The sequence below is a fragment of the Culex pipiens genome, chromosome 2 (genome assembly GCF_016801865.2).
Source record: "Culex pipiens pallens isolate TS chromosome 2, TS_CPP_V2, whole genome shotgun sequence".
Lineage (NCBI taxonomy): Eukaryota > Metazoa > Arthropoda > Insecta > Diptera > Culicidae > Culex > Culex pipiens.
Window position 1 is genome coordinate 56,061,723 of NC_068938.1, and position 24,151 is coordinate 56,085,873.

The 24,151-nt window shown below is 33.8% G+C and overlaps 2 protein-coding genes across 3 annotated transcripts in view; both read right to left on the reverse strand.

Moving 5' to 3' along the window:
• Positions 1 to 13,028, reverse strand: part of LOC120429735 (zwei Ig domain protein zig-8-like) — a 73,826-nt gene extending 60,798 nt beyond the window's left edge. The window contains exon 1 of the mRNA XM_039594787.2: positions 12,060 to 13,028. The gene's annotated coding sequence lies outside the window, so the exon portion shown is untranslated. The remainder of the gene's footprint in view (positions 1 to 12,059) is intronic.
• LOC120430358 (kin of IRRE-like protein 3) overlaps positions 1 to 24,151 on the reverse strand; it is a 450,977-nt gene that overhangs the window by 325,968 nt on the left and 100,858 nt on the right. The window lies entirely within an intron of this gene.

Here is a 24,151-nt window from a genome sequence, read left to right on the forward strand (position 1 = left end):
TCATTTTATCATTTTATCATTTTGTCATTTTATCATTTTATCATTTTATCATTTTATCATTTTATCATTTTATCATTTTATCATTTTATCATTTTATCATTTTATCATTTTATCATTTTATCATTTTATCATTTTATCATTTTATCATTTTATCATTTTATCATTTTATCATTTTATCATTTTATCATTTTATCATTTTATCATTTTATCATTTTATCATTTTATCATTTTATCATTTTATCATTTTATCATTTTATCATTTTATCATTTTATCATTTTATCATTTTATCATTTTATCATTTTATCATTTTATCATTTTATCATTTTATCATTTTATCATTTTATCATTTTATCATTTTATCATTTTATCATTTTATCATTTTATCATTTTATCATTTTATCATTTTATCATTTTATCATTTTATCATTTTATCATTTTTTTTTTTCATTTATGGTGCTACGTGGATAGCCTTTTCCCCTTATTTGCCACGTTGCAACATCAGCATGTCACCACCAGCAGCACAGTTGGGAGCATCAGGTCGAGAAAATTAGATTTGCCTGGCCCACCACCGACAGTGTCGTCGCTGGGTGTAGAACGTTTGACCCGAGAGTCGTTCGGTAGGATCCAGCCGGCAAAAAAAAACCTACGTGAAGTTTCTCCCTGTGGAAAAGCCAGCATGTTTTCATTAGGAAATTTCAGACGATTGCAGAACTCAAATCAAACCCGAATCAAATCAGCCTCAATCTCGTTGGAACTTTACTAATTGAGCAACTTTAAATGAATCAAACCATAGCCACAAAGCAAACTTTTCACTTCGGACGGACGGGCAGTACCTTTTTACGGGCTGTGAAAAGTTGCCCCCGGGAAATGGCAAAGGGCAAACTTTTACCAGATAAAACTAAACATTGGGCTGAATCGTCTGAAAGGACAATAACTAAATGTTTCCAGCACAAATATTTGTCTCTAGAGAAATGTTTAAAATTGATTTTCAGTGGAATCTTAAAATTTTCTTCAAATATTTCCTTTTTTGTAATTTTCAATGTAACCTGTTTTCCGTGGCCCGAACCTTGTGTCAGCAGAGGATGTGCTAAATGGGGTTGCAGCATGCAAAATGGCACAAAAAGTGCCAAAATGGGTCACAAACTTTGCCCAGTTGTGCCTGATCTGCTGCAAGCATGGTCACCGTGTGCCGTTCGCATCGGTTGATTGGACTGCGCAATGCAGCAGCCATAAATGGTTTGCTTTTTGCATGTCTTTTTTTTGGGAGCTTTGGTTAGAAGCAAGACCGAAGGCCGGCCACATGATTGAGTTAGGCTGTTAGATTTTCAGTTTTGATTATGACGATAGTGGTAATTCTAAGCAGATGAGCATTCGGGTTCTGCCAAAAACAAATAACAAGTTTTAAACCAATTTATGACTTTTGAGATATCCTCTGGGATACAAAATTTAGCAATTTGAAATAATTTTCAACACGTTTCAAGTTGAGCAGAAAAAAACAGGACTTGGAACAGGATAATGTTATCCTCATCCAAAACAATCACGTCGACTAACAATGAAGTACGGCAAAACCAGCACTTTTGGTGAGTCTTTAAGCTCGTTTAATGGTCTTCCCGATAACAACCGCCAAGTTGGAGATGATGACGGTAATAATTATTACGGTTATCTTGCCACATCACCGCAGTTATGTCCGCCTGACTGCGAGGGAGGTGGATGAGTGGCCAGGAGAAAAAAGCACAGGGTGACCGAAAAAAAAGTTAAATCAGTTTAATTTTTTTCTTAGAACTATAACACAACAATTGTGAACAGCCAAGTTTAAAATCATATATAATCCAGGATATCAATGAAACCCTAGTTGAAAAATTAAAAAAAAAGTGTTTCAGCCTTAGCTAACCTTTAAAATATTTTTACGAGTTAAAGAGGGATTAAAATGCAATATTAACGGATACAAATATGCATGGTATAGCTATGACCATAAAAAACACAATTGCAGGATGATCAATTTATTTTTCAAGGCATTATTAAGATAATTTTTATTGAAAAGATCAAAAAAATTATAAAAAATTCATATTTTAACATTGAAACCTGAAACAATAGTTACCGAGGTATCCTTATTTGAAAATAACAGGCTAACTAATCAACAATTAGAAAACTAATTATCATCGATTCGAATTCTTTTTGAGGCTGTTTCTCAGAAACTACTGATTTTCAATGTCTCAGAGCGATTATTCTAAAATTGTTTTAGGCATTTCAAAAACATTTTTCAGGGGTCCTTTTGTTCAAAGATGTAATTTAATAATGCATAGAAATGAAAAGAAATCGAAAATGTTTTAATTGCAAATTTGATTTTGCGTCAAAAAGTAATTATTTAATTAACCTCCAAAAAAAATTTTTTCAAAAAAATCTCCTAAACCAGATTTTTTGCAATTCCACTGTGAAACTGTCAACTTTTCCTGCCCTTATGGAGAAACGAAACGGCCTACTTTTCCCTACCAAAAATAACAGAATGAAAAATTAATTCCTTTCAATAACAGTGCTGAAAAGTTCTACTTTTCAACACTGAAATGGGTGCTGAAAAGTTGATCTTTTCAGCACTAGTGTCGAAAAGTAACATTTTTCAATATTGTTTCGTTTTGAACGATGAATTTACTAGACACATGAATGTTTGACATAAAATTCCATTAAATAAGCGTTTTTCGGAATTGCAAAAAATGTTGTAAGCAACTCGTTGCAAAACTTGATTTTTTCAGCACTCGTCGTATTTATCCAACTCGGTAAACCTCGTTGGATAAATGTACAACTCGTGCTGAAAAAATCTTCTTTTTGCAACTTGTTGCATAAACTACTATTATACCATCTCGCACTATGGTTCATGTAGTTTTTAGTTCCTGAATCATCAAAAATAAAAAAATATATAGAATACGTATTTTGAGAATTTAACTTTTAGTGATAAAAAGTTAACTAAAAAAATCGGAATTTTATTTCCGTGTACCTATTCTCTTCGAAAAGATCTCATCATTTCTAATGCCGGTGATTTATGACGGTAAAAATATAAAATTTTCAAGGTATTCCAATTACAAAACATTGCAATTTCATGGCAATATCACGGTACTTTGAAAACTGCTTAAAATAAACAAAAAAAAAGTGTTCTTTTATCATAATTTTTATCAAAAAAAGTGTTTAAAAATTAAGCACTAATCAAGATACAAAATAAAACCCCGTGACACAAATCATTGATTGAAAAAAATGTATTAGATTAAACTTAAAAAATGTTGTAAAATTTCGGTCAGCCGAATTGCAAGATTAATTTTTCAAAAGGTCATATCTGCATATGGAACCCATGACCCATAGGTTGTTTTGAAAATTTTCGCTTGATTTAACATTCAGCTTTTTTTAATTTTATTGAGATTTTAGAAATTAAATCCTCTAAAATATCTCCAAAATGATGCTCATCATCCTAAACGTCATATTCATCAAAAGTAGAGTCAGTAAAATAAGTGTTATCAAATTTTACAATGCAAAATATTTTGTAGATTTGAGTCAACCATGAAATGTATTTTAAACAAATTGAATAAAAAACACAAATTTATAACCATAATATTCATATATTTTTCTTTCATTTTTCACACAAAAAATGCAACTTGTTTATCGTTATTTCAATAACTTTTACAATGATATACTAATAAAAAAAAGCTCTTACACTTTTCGTATTAGTTTAATGTAGTATTGAATAATGTTATCTTTCTGAAATTTTGTGGAGTATAGAAATTTTGCTGGAAATGTTCAATTATTTTTATGCCTTTCGTAGAATATCCCAATAAACAATATCTTTTAAAAATAGTTCTTAATCTGACAAGCCACATTTTTATCAGTTTCTGCTTCCAAAATACTTATTGTGAAGTAATTTGAATTAAAAATAATACTCTGTAGTAGCAATTTGTAAATTTGATATAAATATATTTGATATTAAAATATCGGTATTTATCAAATTTCAAGGCCAGGGGCAAATTTCATGCATTACGCGGCTTCCGTGAAAATGTAAAAAATTACTTGCCCTAATCGTGACCTAAGCCCAAACCTCGCCTTTAGACGGGCTTCGATCAATGAATTGACTGAGAAATCATTTTCAAACCAAACTTAAATCTTCATAAAGCATTGGAAAGAAGAACTGGCACACTTTTTGAAAATTATTTTTTTGATTGTTTTATGATTATGAAAAAATGAGCCAAAAACTAAAAACTACAATTCAAATACAAGAAATAAACAAGACAAATTGAAAACTGTAATAGAAAAAAAAATAGAAACAAGAAAAGTAAAGATTTCCGTGAAACAAAAGTGGCTTGAAATAACCTCCTGAATACAAGATAAATGACAAATCCAAATTTGAATATGGGAAGGAGAGTTTAAATAAAAAAAAATTTAAGGTTAAACTACCCATTTCTCTGACATAAAGGCTCCATTTCCAGTTGAGCAATTCTCTGAGGTTTCGCTCATTCGATTTTTTCTTTTTTTTATTTCTGCTGAAACTTTTTTGTGCCTTCTGTTTGCCCTAAAAATCCCTAAAAAAATATGTGAAATTACAAAAAATCTTTATCATTTGAAGGATTTTTTTGATCAATTTGGTGTCTTCGGCAAAGTTGTAGGTATGGATATGGACTACACTGAAAAAAAATGATACAAGGTAAAAAAATTTTTGGTGATTTTGAATTTCACTTTTTGTCACTACTAAAAAAACACTATTTTTTATATGTTTTAGAGGACATCAAATGCCAACTTTTCAGAAATTTCCAGGATGGGCAAAAAATCTTTGACCGAGTTATGATTGTTTGAATTAATACAATTTTTTTCTAAAAATCGAAATATTGGTCGCAAAAATTTATTTAGTGAAACTATGATAAAGTGCACTGTTTTCAAGTTAAAGCCATTTTTATGCAATTAATGGTCCGGTTCACAATATTAAAATATGAAACATTCGTAAAATTTCCGATCTTTTCGAAAAAAATATTTTCAAACATTTTAAATCAAGACTAACATTTCAAAAGGGCGTAATATTGAATGTTTTTACTTCTTGAAATTTTAGTCTTGATTTAAAATTGTTGAAATTTTTTTTTTTCAAGGAGATTGGAAAATTTTATGAATGTTTCATATTATAACATTGTAAATCGGAGCTGAGATATCGGCATTAGAAAATGGTGGGTTGTTTGGGTGAGACTTGGAAAACATCAATTTTCTTGTTTTTAAACCTTTGCATGGCAATATCTCAGCAACTAAGGGTCTTAACAACAAAGTCCGAAAAAGCAAAATATAGAGAATATTCTCAGCTTTTCAAAAATATGTTTTTCAAAAGTGGGCAAACATGGACACTATCTTTAAAAAATCAACAACTGCGACTATTTTGAAAAAAGTTACATAAAAATGGCCATAACTTGAAAACAGTGCACTTTATCAAAATTTCACTAAAGTACTTTTTGATTGCAAATTCAATTTTTTGAAAAAAATTTGCTACCAATATTTCGATTTTTTGAAAAAAATTGTATTGATTCAAAAAATCATAACTCGGTCAAAAAATTTTTGTCCATCCTGGAAATTTCTGAAAAGTTGGCATTTGATGTCCTCTAAAACATATCAAAAAATAAAAAAAAATAAAAATAGTGTTTTTTTAGTGGTGACAAAAAGTGAAATTAAAAATCACCAAAATTTGTTTTACCGTGTATCATTTTTGTCCAGTGTAGTCCATATCCATACCTACAACTTTGCCGAAGACACCAAATTGATCAAAAAAATCCTTCAAATGATACAGATTTTTGTAATTTCACTTATCATTTTTATATGGACAGCTGCCAAATTTGTAGGGAAAAATATATGGACAAAGTAATGATGCAAAATGGCTTCTTTGAGCATACCGAAGGCTTCAAAAAAGTTTCAACCGAATTAAAAAAAATACAAAAATTAAAATTAAAGAAAAAAGACCGATTCCTTAGAGAACTGCTCAGCTGTTATATTACCATGATTTGTTTTACTGTGTAGTGTGTCGCTTCACGTGAAATGACTCATAATTTCTGATATCACACATAGAGCATTTTGTGAAAGTTGTGGAAATATTTGGATGATTCGGGTTTAAGAGACTTCCCCATACTGACTCTATACTAAATATATTAGATGCATTTTTTTCTGAAAAATTTATGCATTTTCTGATCCCGAATCTGTAAGTTACTCGCGAAGTTTTAAAACGTTTTCTTATATTCTTCGTATTTTCTTCATAAATCATCTTGTGTGTTGGTAATGATTTAATTTTTCAAAATGGTTTGATAAAAAATTTCAATCATTTAAGGTAAATTTGAAACAAAAACAAAAAGTGGTGTACCTCTATAGCCAAAAAAAAAATTTTTGTCAATGATGCTCAATAAAGTTTTTCTAATGTTGAAATCTAAAAATTTATCTTAAAACAAAAAAAAAAGTGATTTTCTTATCCAGTCACCCTAATGCCAACTTCCGGAAAGCACAACAAAAGCGTGGCTCCCAGAAAACGCTTACATCTTCTTCGTATTTCTATTTTTTCTCCCACGTAAACAACCGTGTGTCTCGTGCCTCCAGGGCCATCAACATCCATCCCGTCAAGTGACGTGCCAGATTCCACGAGTATTTTTTTTCATCGAAAGGACCCCACGGGATGCCCAGCGAGCTTTAAAGCTTCGCGTGTAAATGTGTGTTTGTGTGTTGGAGTTTATCTTGGGAATAGCTTTAATGGCCACCGTAAGTGTACCATTTGCCACTTTTATAGAGACAGCGAGCCCAGATGAGCCAATTGAAATCTTACGGGGAAGGTTGGGACACGTGCCACGAGGGTTGCCTTATCGGGGTGCGCCCACGTGTCGGGGCAAAAAAAGGGTTGTTTTTCGAGCATTCCTGGAAGCACAAACCATTTCCATTAATGCTCCCGGGGAATTTGTTTAGGCGTGAAAATGGAGCGAGTTCGATCGCAATTTGGTGGAAGAAAAAGGTTTTCTGACGCGAACTGATAGACATTTCATCTGCGAACGGTTTGATTTATTTACCCTGGGTTCAAGCTGGCGTCACTCTGAGGGTATATTAATGCTTGTGTATTCAATTTAATGTTAATCTCCAGTGGTCCTTAGGGTATTGAGATTAAGTTAAGTTAATTTTCTTTAATTGTTTGCGATTATTTAACTGAAACGAGAGTGTTAAACTTTCAGTGATCTTTTTTTTTTTAATCTTGATAAATGAAAATAACCGTCATTTTTTCCCTCTTCACTTTACCAATCCACAACATTTTAAATCCCAGATGCCCTGCCAACAGTTTTGCACAGTTTCCAGCATAATGCACCAGCAAACTCACCAGCCAACTCCCTCGCGATTTCGTTCCGTTTGAATAATATGCGCGGGGTCAGGTTTCCATGCCGCAACAATAAATTCCCTTCCTCAGTGCCGCGCCGGTGGCAACCATGACTCCGTTGGATTGCGTAGCCTGTGCTCGCCCGTATCGAGTTGGCTAGAATTTATTCCAGCGATCCATAAATTTATGACTACGTAGTTTTACATCCCAACTCGCCCCCTGGCAGTGTGCGTGATTGGTACTACGCAATGGTGTAGGCTTTAAGGGAAAGAATCTGAGAATATATTTTTATCGAGCTTATGAAAAAAAATAATAATGGATCATAAACCTAATAAAAAATGACTATTCTAAATTCAGAATTGAAAGTCAATTAAATGTCTTATAAAATATCTTGTCTTGGTAAAACTCCAGAAAAATGATTGGGGTCGTACTTCCCCACCGTCACGTGATATCGAAAAAGGATCCCAAATTCGCTACCGGGGAGAAAAATAACCTCTTATGTATAAAGTTTAGCGGAAATCGAAGAGGGGTCGGGGCAACATTTTCCGATTTCGCGAGCGTTGGCAGAGACTGGCCTAATAAGTTTGCCACTACAAATTTTAAAAGTAAAATTTTATTTTTTTTATCACGCGTTAAAAAAAAATCCAAGCAGATTATCGCTATACAGCATTACCTAGACGCACCCATTTCGAGATTCCTTCTCAAAACTAGGTATCCAATGGCCTGAAACGTTGAGACAATCCAAACCTCTTTTTACACTTTAGCTTCCATCCACCCCGAGATTCGAACTGTCGACCTTTGGTCTGTGAGTTCAGCTGCCTACTAGCGGAGCCGATCTAGACTGAACTGACGATTTATCTTCTAGACCGAAGCCAACGTTTAAATTTTACACACCAAAAAATAATCATGTAATATTCTGTCGAATAGATGCACATAATTGGAGCGTCCAAAATGACAGAATATTACATCCGATTTCAAAATTACATGAAGCTTTTGTGGAGCTCATTTGAGCATTTAATATTACATGCGTTGAATTTTGCGTTGATGTAATTTTCAAATCGACTCAGTTTTTGCGTGCTGCTGCTGGACATGAAAAGTTGCTGCCATTTTTTTTTTTGAGGTTATAAAGAAAACAAAAATGCAGATTTTTTCTGTTGAGATGTTTATTTTCACAGCGGAACACAATTATTTATTGTTTTTTTTCTTTTTTCAACTATCGCAGTTAACCACTAGCACTCAATTCGAGGGAGGGATTGCACAAAACAATCTTATCGCAAAAAAACTCTTGTTAGGAAATTTCACGGGATAAACAACAAAAAGCACTGATTTGGTGGCCACTGAACATATTTTCACGGATCTAACCGCTTCACAGCTTTCGTCGACAAAACCAAAACGTTTACCGACCATCTCCGATCAGCCCGCTTCCACCGGAGTTCAACTGCTGCTGCGGACCTTTTTCGAACTGGACACCGGTTCTGCAAATCCAGTCCTGCCACCACCGGTTCGAATCCACCGGTTCTGCAAGTTCAGTCCTGCCGGCAGCTTACGTTCCGAATCCACCGGTTCTGCAAGTCCAGTCTTGCCGGCAGTTTACATTCCGAATCCACCGTTTCATCAGCAGTTTCCGGAACTGGCCTTTGTCCACACGTTCAGGAAATTGTCCGATTCTGCAACACCCAAGTGTGCCGGATGGCAGCCGCACTCCGCTGATAGATTTCGACGATTTATTTTTAATACGGCACTTCATTTTAAGTAAAAATAATAATTTTTTCGAGCAACGAACAAGCACCAGTGAAGGCAAGATGGCTGACACTGACGTTTGTTGGTTGTGCACGCTTCGAAGCGAATACACAGATATTCAGCTGAAAGTGGGTAAAATTGATTTTCTTGAGATGTAAAATTAAGATACGTGATGGAATATCGCTCTCATTTTGATGCTCCAGTTATGTGCATTAAATGAGCCATAAAATTACATCAAACGCAAATGAATATTATTTCACTTCAAACAGAATATAATTTTTATTTTTGGATTATTGATTACGTCATTTAAGATGTAAAATTATGTTAAATTTTCGATTATGTGTTGAAATTTTCAGTCAGATTGAAGATTGAGTTAAGAGTAATTTTCATATTTTTTTAGTGTGTACAATTAAAGTAATAACTTCCCCGTTCGACGTAAGACGTGATCAGACAAATCTTGTCTCGAAAAATGCCACTCGGGGCTGACTGGGAACGAACCCAGGCCGACTGGGTGAGAGGTAAGCATGCTTACCACGACACCACTGCACACGGCATTTTTTTTTTTTTTCAAAAGAATTATTAAAAGAATCCTGTTGAAGGCCAGGATTGAAATAACATATACAGTATGCAAAAAAAAGTATTTACACCCCTTGGGAATTTTGTGATAAAACATGTAAACAATTTAAAGTTTGACAGAAACCTAGTACTACGCTTTGTTCAAAAACTCATGCCGAACATTTTTCTAGAAAAAGATCATGAAAAGATGATTTCTATGAAAAGTTCTATTACAAATACTGAGTGTGTGTGTAGTTTATTTTTTTTTAATCAAGACTAACATTTCAAAAGGACCAAACATTCAATATTATGCCTTTTTGAAATGTTAGCCTTGTGAAAAAATTGAAAATGTTGTTATCGTAAAGATCGGGAAATTCCACAAGTTTTTATATTTTAACATTGAAAATCAAATTGTAAGTTGCTGAGATATCGACACTGGAAAAAATGGGTAGTTTGGGTGAGACTTAGAAAGCATCAATTTTCCTGTTTTTAATCTTTTTTTTGAAGTTCAAAAAAGCAAAATATTGAGAATTTTCTCAACTACTCAAAAAATATATTTAATTAAGAAAAACTTATTGGTTTGACATTATTAGAAAAAAAAATAAAGGATACTCAGTAGAGTGTAACAAAAATTACTTTTTGGCAGACATTCATGGGTTTGTTCCGGTGGGCATACTGAGCCCAAATCCCAATTATGAGCATGATTGGACGTATCAATTTTAAATGGAATTTAACCCAATTTTTTTTCTAAAATGTAATTTTTTGAGGCATTTTGACCACCAAAGCGTTTATTTTCAACATCACTGGCGTGTAGGCCAGATCCTTGCGCATCTTTTGGTATATATAACATTGAAGTTTGGAGCACCCTGAAGCTCGGTACAAAACTTCAAAGTTTGGCAATTTTTCAAAAAATCGTCCCCGGCAAAAAAATATGCGTCGCACCTCGCGACGCCCGAGACGCTATTTGGATTTGCTGGGACCGATTTTTCGAAAAAATGCCAAACTTTGAAGGTCTGTACTCTGCTCCAAACTTCAATGTTATATGTACCAAAAGATGCGCAAGGATCTGGCCTACACGCTAGTGATGTTGAAATAAACGCTTTAGTGGCCAAAATGCCTCAAAAAATTACATTTTTGAAAAAATCTTTTTTTACGGGTTAAATCCCATTTAAAATTCAAATGCAAAGCGCCAGCTCCTGTTACGTCCAATCATGCTAATATTTGGGATTTGGGCTCAGTATGCCCACCGGAACAAACCCTTGAATGCCCACCAAAAAGTTATTTTTGTTACATCCTAGTACTCAGTCTTTAATGTTAGTTTATGACTAACTTAAAAAAATATGCATCGATATTGCAATTTGTCGATTTATTATGAGAAGCCAGAAAGAACACTTTCACGCACAGCATAAATGTGCTGGCGATTATGCTTCGACGATTTTGAATTTGATGTTCAGTATATGATTCTATATAAAACCAAAAATGTAACAGGAAAAAATAGGGTACAAATAAGACGTCAAACACTAATATGGCTATATCTCCTGAAATACATTTTGTAAAAGCTTAAAATTTTGGGCCCAAGCACTTTTTGGCTCATGTTTTCGAAAGGCTTTTTGTTTGAAACTGAATTCTTTTAATTTGATAGTGTTATCTGTAAAATAATCCAAAAAATACTTCTAAAAATGTCTTTGACCTCATTTACTGGTCGAAAATTGTGAATCGAAAAATAAAATGTTTGTCTCCGACCCCACGGCTACAAATCTGAAATATAAAAATAATGGGTTTTACGAGTGGTTTTCCAATGATGGAAGACACACATTTTTTAGAGCGGATACAGACATCGCACAAGTATTTCAAAAAAGAGCTCTCAAAAATCAGGCTCTGAGTCCCGGGTTTCGGGCCAAAATTCAATCGAAAGAGCGCATCAAAACCTTCAAATTAGCAATAGGATTTTTTTCTGGGACGACTCCCCTCCGTGCACGAATTTATAAGATTTCTGAGAAAAGCGTTTTTCCAAAAGCAAACCTTAAACCTTTCTTTTGTACGAAAGGCAAAAAACGCAGAACTTGGACAAAATCGAGCCCTATCATTTGCCCACTTGACGTGGAATAACTCTCTTACTCCGAAACGGCTCAGTTTATCGATTACCCTTGAGAATTAATCAATCTCAAATTTTAACACCCACGAGCAATAGCAAAAACCTTTTTGGAGTACCTCCTAAAATTCTTACCGCCAGATGAGACAGAACGGCCTTATTTTAATTGTAATTTATCAAAGCGGCAACCGAAGAAGGGTCGCCTGATCCTCGAATTTCAAAACCTTTTCCATTCCACGTGCCACGTTAATCAGGAATTAGTTATGTTATTTTATCTTTCTGAGTCGTTACCATGCTCAACCGTTTCGCATCTCATTTACCTGTGCTATAGTAATTTCTTGTATCCTTGGCGTGCGTTTCCTGGCGGAAATTCCTTCACTGGTTGAGCGCGTAATAAATCCTGTTCGCTTCGCCAAACTCCTTTGCGAATTAGGGACGCAGGAATAACTGCTGCTGCTGCTGCTGCTGCTGCTGCCGGAAAACTTTTTAATCCTGTTCGTGATTCGTCCTGCGGTTATCCTCCCCAACCACACACTAATTTGATGGAACGCACACAAGCTCGCTGAACATGAATAAAAAACGATTTTCCGTCACAGCGCGGTTTTTATCCTTTTTTATCTGCGCTTCACTCACTTTTCACCACCGTTCGATGTCCGGTTCCGCTGGTGACGGCGGCGTCCATCGTCGGTTGCCGTTTGATGTCCTGCCAACGCGCGCAGACACTTATCGCCTCCACGGCCGTGGAGATCCGTTATCCAGGCTCTGTCACATGCAGTGGGCAACCACCATTTAAGCCACTCCACTCACTTCTACCACACGAAAACCCCCCGAGAGCGGCCCACTGGCTGTCAAAGGGTAATAAATATTCCCGTATATATTCCAGAAGGAGGAAGGTTCGCCGACCACAACTCAAACTGGAGCGCCACAATTCACCAGTCGTCCGTCAAACATTTGCCCAGCGCTCCAGTGCGACCAATTTCTGCCACTCAATTGTTGAATTTTTCCCCGTCACCCCCACCCTCAGAAAACCCCACCACCCACTAGGGAAAAAGAACCTTTTTCCCGGAAAAAAGGACCATTTCGTGGCGCACGCGGTTTCGTTGTTTGCGAATGATTTGCGGTTACCTGCGTGTTATTTAATTAAAATTTTGACACTCCGTTGGTGCGGCTCCGGAACCTACTGCCACCGCGCTACAGCTACCTCGAACCACCCCCGAAAGAGTCCGCGACATAGTACAACCGACCTTGGCCCAGCGAAGATTCTGCCCCGGAAAACGATCCGTACCGGTCGAGCACTAAACTAGCACTGACATCTGCACTCGCCTTCTCTGCCAGTCAGCTTCCAAGTCGGAACTCAGGCACTCATTTTCCGACGCTTCTAGTGTGAGTCACTCACGCCGTTACGTGAGCGGAGGAAATCGAGAAACGAGAGCGGAAAAAACACGTGGCGCGATGTTTGACGCGGTTTGTTTTGACAGCTGAGGTGAGTGTGCGGCGGCGACACGTGGTACGGGATTCAGCTGAGAGAGAGCTGGCGGAAAAGTGTATGAAAGGAAAATGCGATTTAATGTGATTTATGCTAAAGCATCGCATAATTGTGCGGGTTGAGGGAGGAGGAGTGAAAAGTGGAAAAATGGAAATGTGTTCGAAGCGTTCCGGTATGGAAAAGTCAGGTTTAACGGAGGGTTGCCGTGACCTTGCGATGTAGAAGGGAATTACTGACCCATATTTGAAGAAGATGAATGAGATAGAGAATAAGATAATCTTTTCTCGATATCGATATTTTTACAGGAGAAGAATTTTAATGAACCTGGTAAAATTTTCAAAACTTTGTTCGAGGAATAGAAACTTTTTCAAATGTTTTTTTTTTTCGTGAGCTGGAAAGGTTCTAATTCAAATTATATTTTTAAAGGTCATTCAAGAACATACATTACGAACGAATTTTTCAACAGAGTGTCAAACAGGTCGTATCGAGGTACCCCGAATTGCAAAAAACTTTCAGCGTTTGTTTGTCTATGCATGAGCAATTCTCTGAGATTTCGGTCTTTTTTTTTCTTCTTTTTTATCCGGCTGAAACTTTTTTGATGCCTTCAGTATGCCCAAAGAAGCCATTTTGCATCATTAGTTTGTTTATATAATTTTCCATACCAATTTGGCAGCTGTCCATACAAAAATAATATATGAAAATACAAAAATCTGTATCTTTTGGAGGAATTTGTTGATCGATTTGGTGTCTTCCGCAAATTTGTAGGTATGCATAAGGACTACACTGAAAAAAAAGATACACCGTAATTTTTTTTTTTTTGTGATTTTTAATTTCACTTTTTGTTTCACTAAAACTTGATTTGCAAAAAAAACACATTTTTTAAGATCGTGGAAGTTATCCCGGGGAAGTTATCCTGGACGCCATAAAGATGGCGGCCGTAGGCCGTAGGATAACTGTCAAAGGATAACTTCCCATCTTCCTCTTAGATGGGAAGTTATCCTGGGAGGTTATCCTACGGCTAAAAACGGCGGCCATCTTTATGGCATCCAGGATAACTTTAGGTTATCCTACGGCAGATTATGAAAAATAAATATGATTCAAGAAATTAAACACTGTTTAAACAATAACATAGTTTGGTTTTCCAAAATCTTAAAATAGATGAATAATTTAGATAACGGATTCAAAATTAAATAAATTCAAACATTCTGAAAAATCCCAAGACTCCTCAGAAATAAATGAAAGGATTTAACTAAACAGTCAAAACCTCCTAGGGCCAGCTATGGGGAGTTGATAAAATTATTCTAAAAATGTAGAACATTATTTCCAAGTCCTACAAGCATGTTTATCAATTCGGCATGCTTGCCAAGTAATTTTAAAAATGTTTTCAGAACATATTATGATAAAATTTGGAATAAATTCAAATAAATTCTCAAAGAATCTCGTAGGGCCAGCTATGGGGAGTTGATAAAATTATTCTAAAAATGTAGAACATTATTTCCAAGTCCTACAAGCATGGTTTTCAATTCGGCATGCTTGCCAAGTATTTTTAAAAATGTTTTCAGAACAAATTATGATAAAATTTGGAATAAATTCAAATAAATTCTCAAAGAATCTCGTAGGGCCAGCTATGAGGAGTTGATAAAATTATTCTAAAAATGTAGAACATTATTTCCAAGTCCTACAAGCATGGTTTTCAATTCGGCATGCTTGCCAAGTAATTTTAAAAATGTTTTCAGAACATATTATGATAAAATTTGGAATAAATTCAAAGAAATTCTCAAAGAATCTCGTAGGGCCAGCTATGGGGAGTTGATAAAATTATTCTAAAAATGTAGAACATTATTTCCAAGTCCTACAAGCATGGTTTTCAATTCGGCATGCTTGCCAAGTAATTTTAAAAATGTTTCCTGAACATATTATAATAAAATTTGGAATAAATTCAAAGAAATTCTCAAAGAACCTCGTAGGGCCAGCTATGGGGAGTTGATAAAATTATTCTAAAAATGTAGAACATTATTTCCAAGTCCTACAAGCATGTTTTTCAATTCGGCATGCTTGCCAAGTAATTTTAAAAATGTTTCCTGAACATATTATAATAAAATTTGGAATAAATTCAAAGAAATTCTCAAAGAACCTCGTAGGGCCAGCTATGGGGAGTTGATAAAATTATTCTAAAAATGTAGAACATTATTTCCAAGTCCTACAAGCATGTTTTTCAATTCGGCATGCTTGCCAAGTAATTTTAAAAATGTTTCCTGAACATATTATAATAAAATTTGGAATAAATTCAAAGAAATTCTCAAAGAACCTCGTAGGGCCAGCTATGGGGAGTTGATAAAATTATTCTAAAAATGTTGAACATTTTTTCCAAGTCCTACAAGCATGTTTTTCAATTCGGCATGCTTGCCAAGTAATTTTAAAAATGTTTCCTGAACATATTATAATAAAATTTGGAATAAATTCAAAGAAATTCTCAAAGAACCTCGTAGGGCCAGCCATGGAGAGTTGATAAAATTATTCTAAAAATGTAGAACATTATTTCCAAGTCCTACAAGCATGTTTTTCAATTGCGCATGCTTGCCAAGTAATTTTAAAAATGTTTCCTGAACATATTATAATAAAATTTGGAATAAATTCAAAGAAATTCTCAAAGAACCTCGTAGGGCCAGCTATGGGGAGTTGATAAAATTATTCTAAAAATGTAGAACATTATTTCCAAGTCCTACAAGCATGTTTTTCAATTGCGCATGCTTGCCAAGTAATTTTAAAAATGTTTCCTGAACATATTATAATAAAATTTGGAATAAATTCAAAGAAATTCTCAAAGAACCTCGTAGGGCCAGCTATGGGGAGTTGATAAAATTATTCTAAAAATGTAGAACATTATTTCCAAGTCCTACAAGCATGTTTTTCAATTCGGCATGCTTGCCAAGTAATTTTAAAAATGTTTCCTGAACATATTATAATAAAATTTGGAATAAATTCAAAGAAATTCTCAAAGAACCTCGTAGGGCCAGCCATGGGGAGTTGATAAAATTATTCTAAAAATGTAGAACATTATTTCCAAGTCCTACAAGCATGTTTTTCAATTCGGCATGCTTGCCAAGTAATTTTAAAAATGTTTCCTGAACATATTATAATAAAATTTGGAATAAATTCAAAGAAATTCTCAAAGAACCTCGTAGGGCCAGCTATGGGGAGTTGATAAAATTATTCTAAAAATGTAGAACATTATTTCCAAGTCCTACAAGCATGTTTTTCAATTCGGCATGCTTGCCAAGTAATTTTAAAAAAAAATCCTGAACATATTATAATAAAATTTGGAATAAATTCAAAGAAACTCTCAAAAAACCTCGTAAAGCCAGCTATATGGAGTTGATAAAAATATTTTAAAATGCAGAACACAATGTTGAAGTTCTATTAGCATGTACATTTATTCGGCATGCTTAATTGCCAAGTAAATTGAAATATATTTTAAGAAAATGTTTAGTAAAAATTATTATGTTCTTAATTTTTAAAATAAGTTATCAACTTCTTATAGCTGGTCTCACGAGTTTTGTTTTGTTTTGAATTTCATTGAATTTATTCAACATTTTAAAATATGTTCTGAAAACATTTTTAAAATTACTTGGCAAGCATGCCGAATTGAAAACCATGCTTGTAGGACTTGGAAATAATGTTCTACATTTTTAGAATAATTTTATCAACTCCCCATAGCTGGCCCTACGAGGTTCTTTGAGAATTTCTTTGAATTTATTCCAAATTTTATTATAATATGTTCAGGAAACATTTTTAAAATTACTTGGCAAGCATGCCGAATTGAAACACATGCTTGTAGGACTTGGAAATAATGTTCTACATTTTTAGAATAATTTTATCAACTCCCCATGGCTGGCCCTACACGGTTCTTTGAGAATTTCTTTGAATTTATTCCAAATTTTATTATAATATGTTCTGAAAACATTTTTAAAATTACTTGGCAAGCATGCCGAATTGAAAAACATGCTTGTAGGACTTGGAAATAATGTTCTACATTTTTAGAATAATTTTATCAACTCCCCATGGCTGGCCCTACGAGGTTCTTTGAGAATTTCTTTGAATGTATTCCAAATTTTATTATAATATGATCAGGAAACATTTTTAAAATTACTTGGCAAGCAGGCCGAATTGAAAAACATGCTTGTAGGACTTGGAAATAATGTTCTACATTTTTAGAATAATTTTATCAACTCCCCATGGCTGGCCCTACGAGGTTCTTTGAGAATTTCTTTGAATTTATTCCAAATTTTATTATAATATGTTCAGGAAACATTTTTAAAATTACTTGGCAAGCATGCCGAATTGAAAAACATGCTTGTAGGACTTGGAAATAATGTTCTACATTTTTAGAATAATTTTATCAACTCCCCATGGCTGGCCCTACGAGGTTCTTTGAGAATTTCTTTGAATTTATTCCAAATTTTATTATAATATGTTCAGGAAACATTTTTAAAATTACTTGGCAAGCAGGCCGAATTGAAAAACATGCTTGTAGGACTTGGAAATAATGTTCTACATTTTTAGAATAATTTTATCAACTCCCCATGGCTGGCCCTACGAGGTTCTTTGAGAATTTCTTTGAATTTATTCCAAATTTTATTATAATATGTTCAGGAAACATTTTTAAAATTACTTGGCAAGCATGCCGAATTGAAAAACATGCTTGTAGGACTTGGAAAAAATGTTCAACATTTTTAGAATAATTTTATCAACTCCCAATGGCTGGCCCTACGAGGTTCTTTGAGAATTTCTTTGAATTTATTCCAAATTTTATTATAATATGTTCAGGAAACATTTTTAAAATTACTTGGCAAGCAGGCCGAATTGAAAAACATGCTTGTAGGACTTGGAAATAATGTTCTACATTTTTAGAATAATTTTATCAACTCCCCATGGCTGGCCCTACGAGGTTCTTTGAGAATTTCTTTGAATTTATTCCAAATTTTATTATAATATGTTCAGGAAACATTTTTAAAATTACTTGGCAAGCATGCCGAATTGAAAAACATGCTTGTAGGACTTGGAAAAAATGTTCAACATTTTTAGAATAATTTTATCAACTCCCCATAGCTGGCCCTACGAGGTTCTTTGAGAATTTCTTTGAATTTATTCCAAATTTTATTATAATATGTTCAGGAAACATTTTTAAAATTACTTGGCAAGCATGCCGAATTGAAAAACATGCTTGTAGGACTTGGAAATAATGTTCTACATTTTTAGAATAATTTTATCAACTCCCCATGGCTGGCCCTACGAGGTTCTTTGAGAATTTCTTTGAATTTATTCCAAATTTTATTATAATATGTTCAGGAAACATTTTTAAAATTACTTGGCAAGCATGCCGAATTGAAAAACATGCTTGTAGGACTTGGAAATAATGTTCTACATTTTTAGAATAATTTTATCAACTCCCCATAGCTGGCCCTACGAGGTTCTTTGAGAATTTCTTTGAATTTATTCCAAATTTTATTATAATATGTTCAGGAAACATTTTTAAAATTACTTGGCAAGCATGCCGAATTGAAAAACATGCTTGTAGGACTTGGAAATAATGTTCTACATTTTTAGAATAATTTTATCAACTCCCCATGGCTGGCCCTACGAGGTTCTTTGAGAATTTCTTTGAATTTATTCCAAATTTTATTATAATATGTTCAGGAAACATTTTTAAAATTACTTGGCAAGCATGCCGAATTGAAAAACATGCTTGTAGGACTTGGAAATAATGTTCTACATTTTTAGAATAATTTTATCAACTCCCCATGGCTGGCCCTACGAGGTTCTTTGAGAATTTCTTTGAATTTATTCCAAATTTTATTATAATATGTTCAGGAAACATTTTTAAAATTACTTGGCAAGCAGGCCGAATTGAAAAACATGCTTGTAGGACTTGGAAATAATGTTCTACATTTTTAGAATAATTTTATCAACTCCCCATGGCTGGCCCTACGAGGTTCTTTGAGAATTTCTTTGAATTTATTCCAAATTTTATTATAATATGTTCAGGAAACATTTTTAAAATTACTTGGCAAGCATGCCGAATTGAAAAACATGCTTGTAGGACTTGGAAATAATGTTCTACATTTTTAGAATAATTTTATCAACTCCCCATGGCTGGCCCTACGAGGTTCTTTGAGAATTTCTTTGAATTTATTCCAAATTTTATTATAATATGTTCAGGAAACATTTTTAAAATTACTTGGCAAGCATGCCGAATTGAAAAACATGCTTGTAGGACTTGGAAATAATGTTCTACATTTTTAGAATAATTTTATCAACTCCCCATGGCTGGCCCTACGAGGTTCTTTGAGAATTTCTTTGAATTTATTCCAAATTTTATTATAATATGTTCAGGAAACATTTTTAAAATTACTTGGCAAGCAGGCCGAATTGAAAAACATGCTTGTAGGACTTGGAAATAATGTTCTACATTTTTAGAATAATTTTATCAACTCCCCATGGCTGGCCCTACGAGGTTCTTTGAGAATTTCTTTGAATTTATTCCAAATTTTATTATAATATGTTCTGAAAACATTTTTGGGTAATTCTCTACCAACTCACACGAAATCGGGAAAAGTTGCCCCGACCCCTCTTCGATTTGCGTGAAACTTTGTCCTAAGGGGTAACTTTTGTCCCTGATCATGAATCCGAGGTCCGTTTTTTGATATCTCGTGACGGAGGGGCAGTACGACCCCTTCCATTTTTGAACATGCGAAAAAAGAGGTGTTTTTAAACAATTTGCAGCCTGAAACGGTGATGAGATAGAAATTTGGTGTCAATGGGACTTTTGTGTAAAATTAGACGCCCGATTTGATGGCGTACTCAGAATTCCGAAAAAACGTATTTTTCATCGAAAAAAACACTAAAAAAGTTTTAAAAATTCTCCCATTTTCCATTACTCGACTGTAAAAAATTTTGGAACATGTCATTTTATGGGAAATTTAATGTACTTTTCGAATCTACATTGTCCCAGAAGGGTCATTTTTTCATTTAGAACAAAATTTTTCATTTTAAAATTTCGTGTTTTTTCTAACTTTGCAGGGTTATTTTTTAGAGTGTAACAATGTTCTACAAAGTTGTAGAGCAGACAATTATAAAAATTTTGATATATAGACATAAGGGGTTTGCTTATAAACATCACGAGTTATCGCGATTTTACGAAAAAAAGTTTTGAAAAAGTTACTTTTTGCGTTTCTCTTTGTTTCGTCGTCCGTGTCTGTCGCGGGTGACCATGAATGGCCATGATCGATGACGACCAACTTTTTCAAAACTTTTTTTCGTAAAATCGCGATAACTCGTGATGTTTATAAGCAAACCCCTTATGTCTATATATCAAATTTTTTGTAATTGTCTGCTCTACAACTTTGTAGAACATTGTTACACTCTAAAAAATAACCCTGCAAAGTTAGAAAAAACACGAAATTTTAAAATGAAAAATTTTGTTCTAAATGAAAAAATGACCCTTCTGGGACAATGTAGATTCGAAAAGTACATTAAATTTCCCATAAAATGACATGTTCCAAAATTTTTTACAGTCGAGTAACGGAAAATGGGAGAATTTTTAAAACTTTTTTATTGTTTTTTTCGATGAAAAATACGTTTTTTCGGAATTCTGAGTACGCCATCAAATCGGGCGTCTAATTTTACACAAAAGTCCCATTGACACCAAATTTCTATCTCATCACCGTTTCAGGCTGCAAATTATTGAAAAACACCTCTTTTTTCACATGTTCAAAAATGGAAGGGGTCGTACCGCCCCTCCGTCACGAGATATCAAAAAACGGACCTCGGATTCGTGATCAGGGACAAAAGTTACCCCTTAGGACAAAGTTTCACGCAAATCGAAGAGGGGTCGGGGCAACTGCTGTGTGAGTTGGCGGAGAATTACCCTTTTAAAATTACTTGGCAAGCATGCCGAATTGAAAAACATGCTTGTAGGACTTGGAAATAATGTTCTACATTTTTAGAATAATTTTATCAACTCCCCATGGCTGGCCCTACGAGGTTCTTTGAGAATTTCTTTGAATGTATTCCAAATTTTATTATAATATGATCAGGAAACATTTTTAAAATTACTTGGCAAGCAGGCCGAATTGAAAAACATGCTTGTAGGACTTGGAAATAATGTTCTACATTTTTAGAATAATTTTATCAACTCCCCATGGCTGGCCCTACGAGGTTCTTTGAGAATTTCTTTGAATTTATTCCAAATTTTATTATAATATGTTCAGGAAACATTTTTAAAATTACTTGGCAAGCATGCCGAATTGAAAAACATGCTTGTAGGACTTGGAAATAATGTTCTACATTTTTAGAATAATTTTATCAACTCCCCATGGCTGGCCCTACGAGGTTCTTTGAGAATTTCTTTGAATTTATTCCAAATTTTATTATAATATGTTCAGGAAACATTTTTAAAATTACTTGGCAAGCATGCCGAATTGAAAAACATGCTTGTAGGACTTGGAAAAAATGTTCAACATTTTTAGAATAATTTTATCAACTCCCCATGGCTGGCCCTACGAGGTTCTTTGAGAATTTCTTTGAATTTATTCCAAATTTTATTATAATATGTTCAGGAAACATTTTTAAAATTACTTGGCAAGCAGGCCGAATTGAAAAACATGCTTGTAGGACTTGGAAATAATGTTCTACATTTTTAGAATAATTTTATCAACTCCCCATGGCTGGCCCTACGAGGTTCTTTGAGAATTTCTTTGAATTTATTCCAAATTTTATTATAATATGTTCAGGAAACATTTTTAAAATTACTTGGCAAGCATGCCGAATTGAAAAACATGCTTGTAGGACTTGGAAAAAATGTTCAACATTTTTAGAATAATTTTATCAACTCCCCATGGCTGGCCCTACGAGGTTCTTTGAGAATTTCTTTGAATTTATTCCAAATTTTATTATAATATGTTCAGGAAACATTTTTAAAATTACTTGGCAAGCATGCCGAATTGAAAAACATGCTTGTAGGACTTGGAAAAAATGTTCAACATTTTTAGAATAATTTTATCAACTCCCCATAGCTGGCCCTACGAGGTTCTTTGAGAATTTCTTTGAATTTATTCCAAATTTTATTATAATATGTTCAGGAAACATTTTTAAAATTACTTGGCAAGCATGCCGAATTGAAAAACATGCTTGTAGGACTTGGAAATAATGTTCTACATTTTTAGAATAATTTTATCAACTCCCCATGGCTGGCCCTACACGGTTCTTTGAGAATTTCTTTGAATTTATTCCAAATTTTATTATAATATGTTCTGAAAACATTTTTAAAATTACTTGGCAAGCATGCCGAATTGAAAAACATGCTTGTAGGACTTGGAAATAATGTTCTACATTTTTAGAATAATTTTATCAACTCCCCATGGCTGGCCCTACGAGGTTCTTTGAGAATTTCTTTGAATGTATTCCAAATTTTATTATAATATGATCAGGAAACATTTTTAAAATTACTTGGCAAGCATGCCGAATTGAAAAACATGCTTGTAGGACTTGGAAATAATGTTCTACATTTTTAGAATAATTTTATCAACTCCCCATGGCTGGCCCTACGAGGTTCTTTGAGAATTTCTTTGAATTTATTCCAAATTTTATTATAATATGTTCAGGAAACATTTTTAAAATTACTTGGCAAGCATGCCGAATTGAAAAACATGCTTGTAGGACTTGGAAATAATGTTCTACATTTTTAGAATAATTTTATCAACTCCCCATGGCTGGCCCTACGAGGTTCTTTGAGAATTTCTTTGAATTTATTCCAAATTTTATTATAATATGTTCAGGAAACATTTTTAAAATTACTTGGCAAGCAGGCCGAATTGAAAAACATGCTTGTAGGACTTGGAAATAATGTTCTACATTTTTAGAATAATTTTATCAACTCCCCATGGCTGGCCCTACGAGGTTCTTTGAGAATTTCTTTGAATTTATTCCAAATTTTATTATAATATGTTCAGGAAACATTTTTAAAATTACTTGGCAAGCATGCCGAATTGAAAAACATGCTTGTAGGACTTGGAAATAATGTTCAACATTTTTAGAATAATTTTATCAACTCCCCATGGCTGGCCCTACGAGGTTCTTTGAGAATTTCTTTGAATTTATTCCAAATTTTATTATAATATGTTCAGGAAACATTTTTAAAATTACTTGGCAAGCAGGCCGAATTGAAAAACATGCTTGTAGGACTTGGAAATAATGTTCTACATTTTTAGAATAATTTTATCAACTCCCCATGGCTGGCCCTACGAGGTTCTTTGAGAATTTCTTTGAATTTGTTCCAAATTTTATTATAATATGTTCAGGAAACATTTTTAAAATTACTTGGCAAGCATGCCGAATTGAAAAACATGCTTGTAGGACTTGGAAAAAATGTTCAACATTTTTAGAATAATTTTATCAACTCCCCATAGCTGGCCCTACGAGGTTCTTTGAGAATTTCTTTGAATTTATTCCAAATTTTATTATAATATGTTCAGGAAACATTTTTAAAATTACTTGGCAAGCATGCCGAATTGAAAAACATGCTTGTAGGACTTGGAAATAATGTTCTACATTTTTAGAATAATTTTATCAACTCCCCATGGCTGGCCCTACGAGGTTCTTTGAGAATTTCTTTGAATGTATTCCAAATTTTATTATAATATGTTCTGAAAACATTTTTAAAATTACTTGGCAAGCATGCCGAATTGAAAAACATGCTTGTAGGACTTGGAAATAATGTTCTACATTTTTAGAATAATTTTATCAACTCCCCATGGCTGGCCCTACACGGTTCTTTGAGAATTTCTTTGAATTTATTCCAAATTTTATTATAATATGTTCTGAAAACATTTTTAAAATTACTTGGCAAGCATGCCGAATTGAAAAACA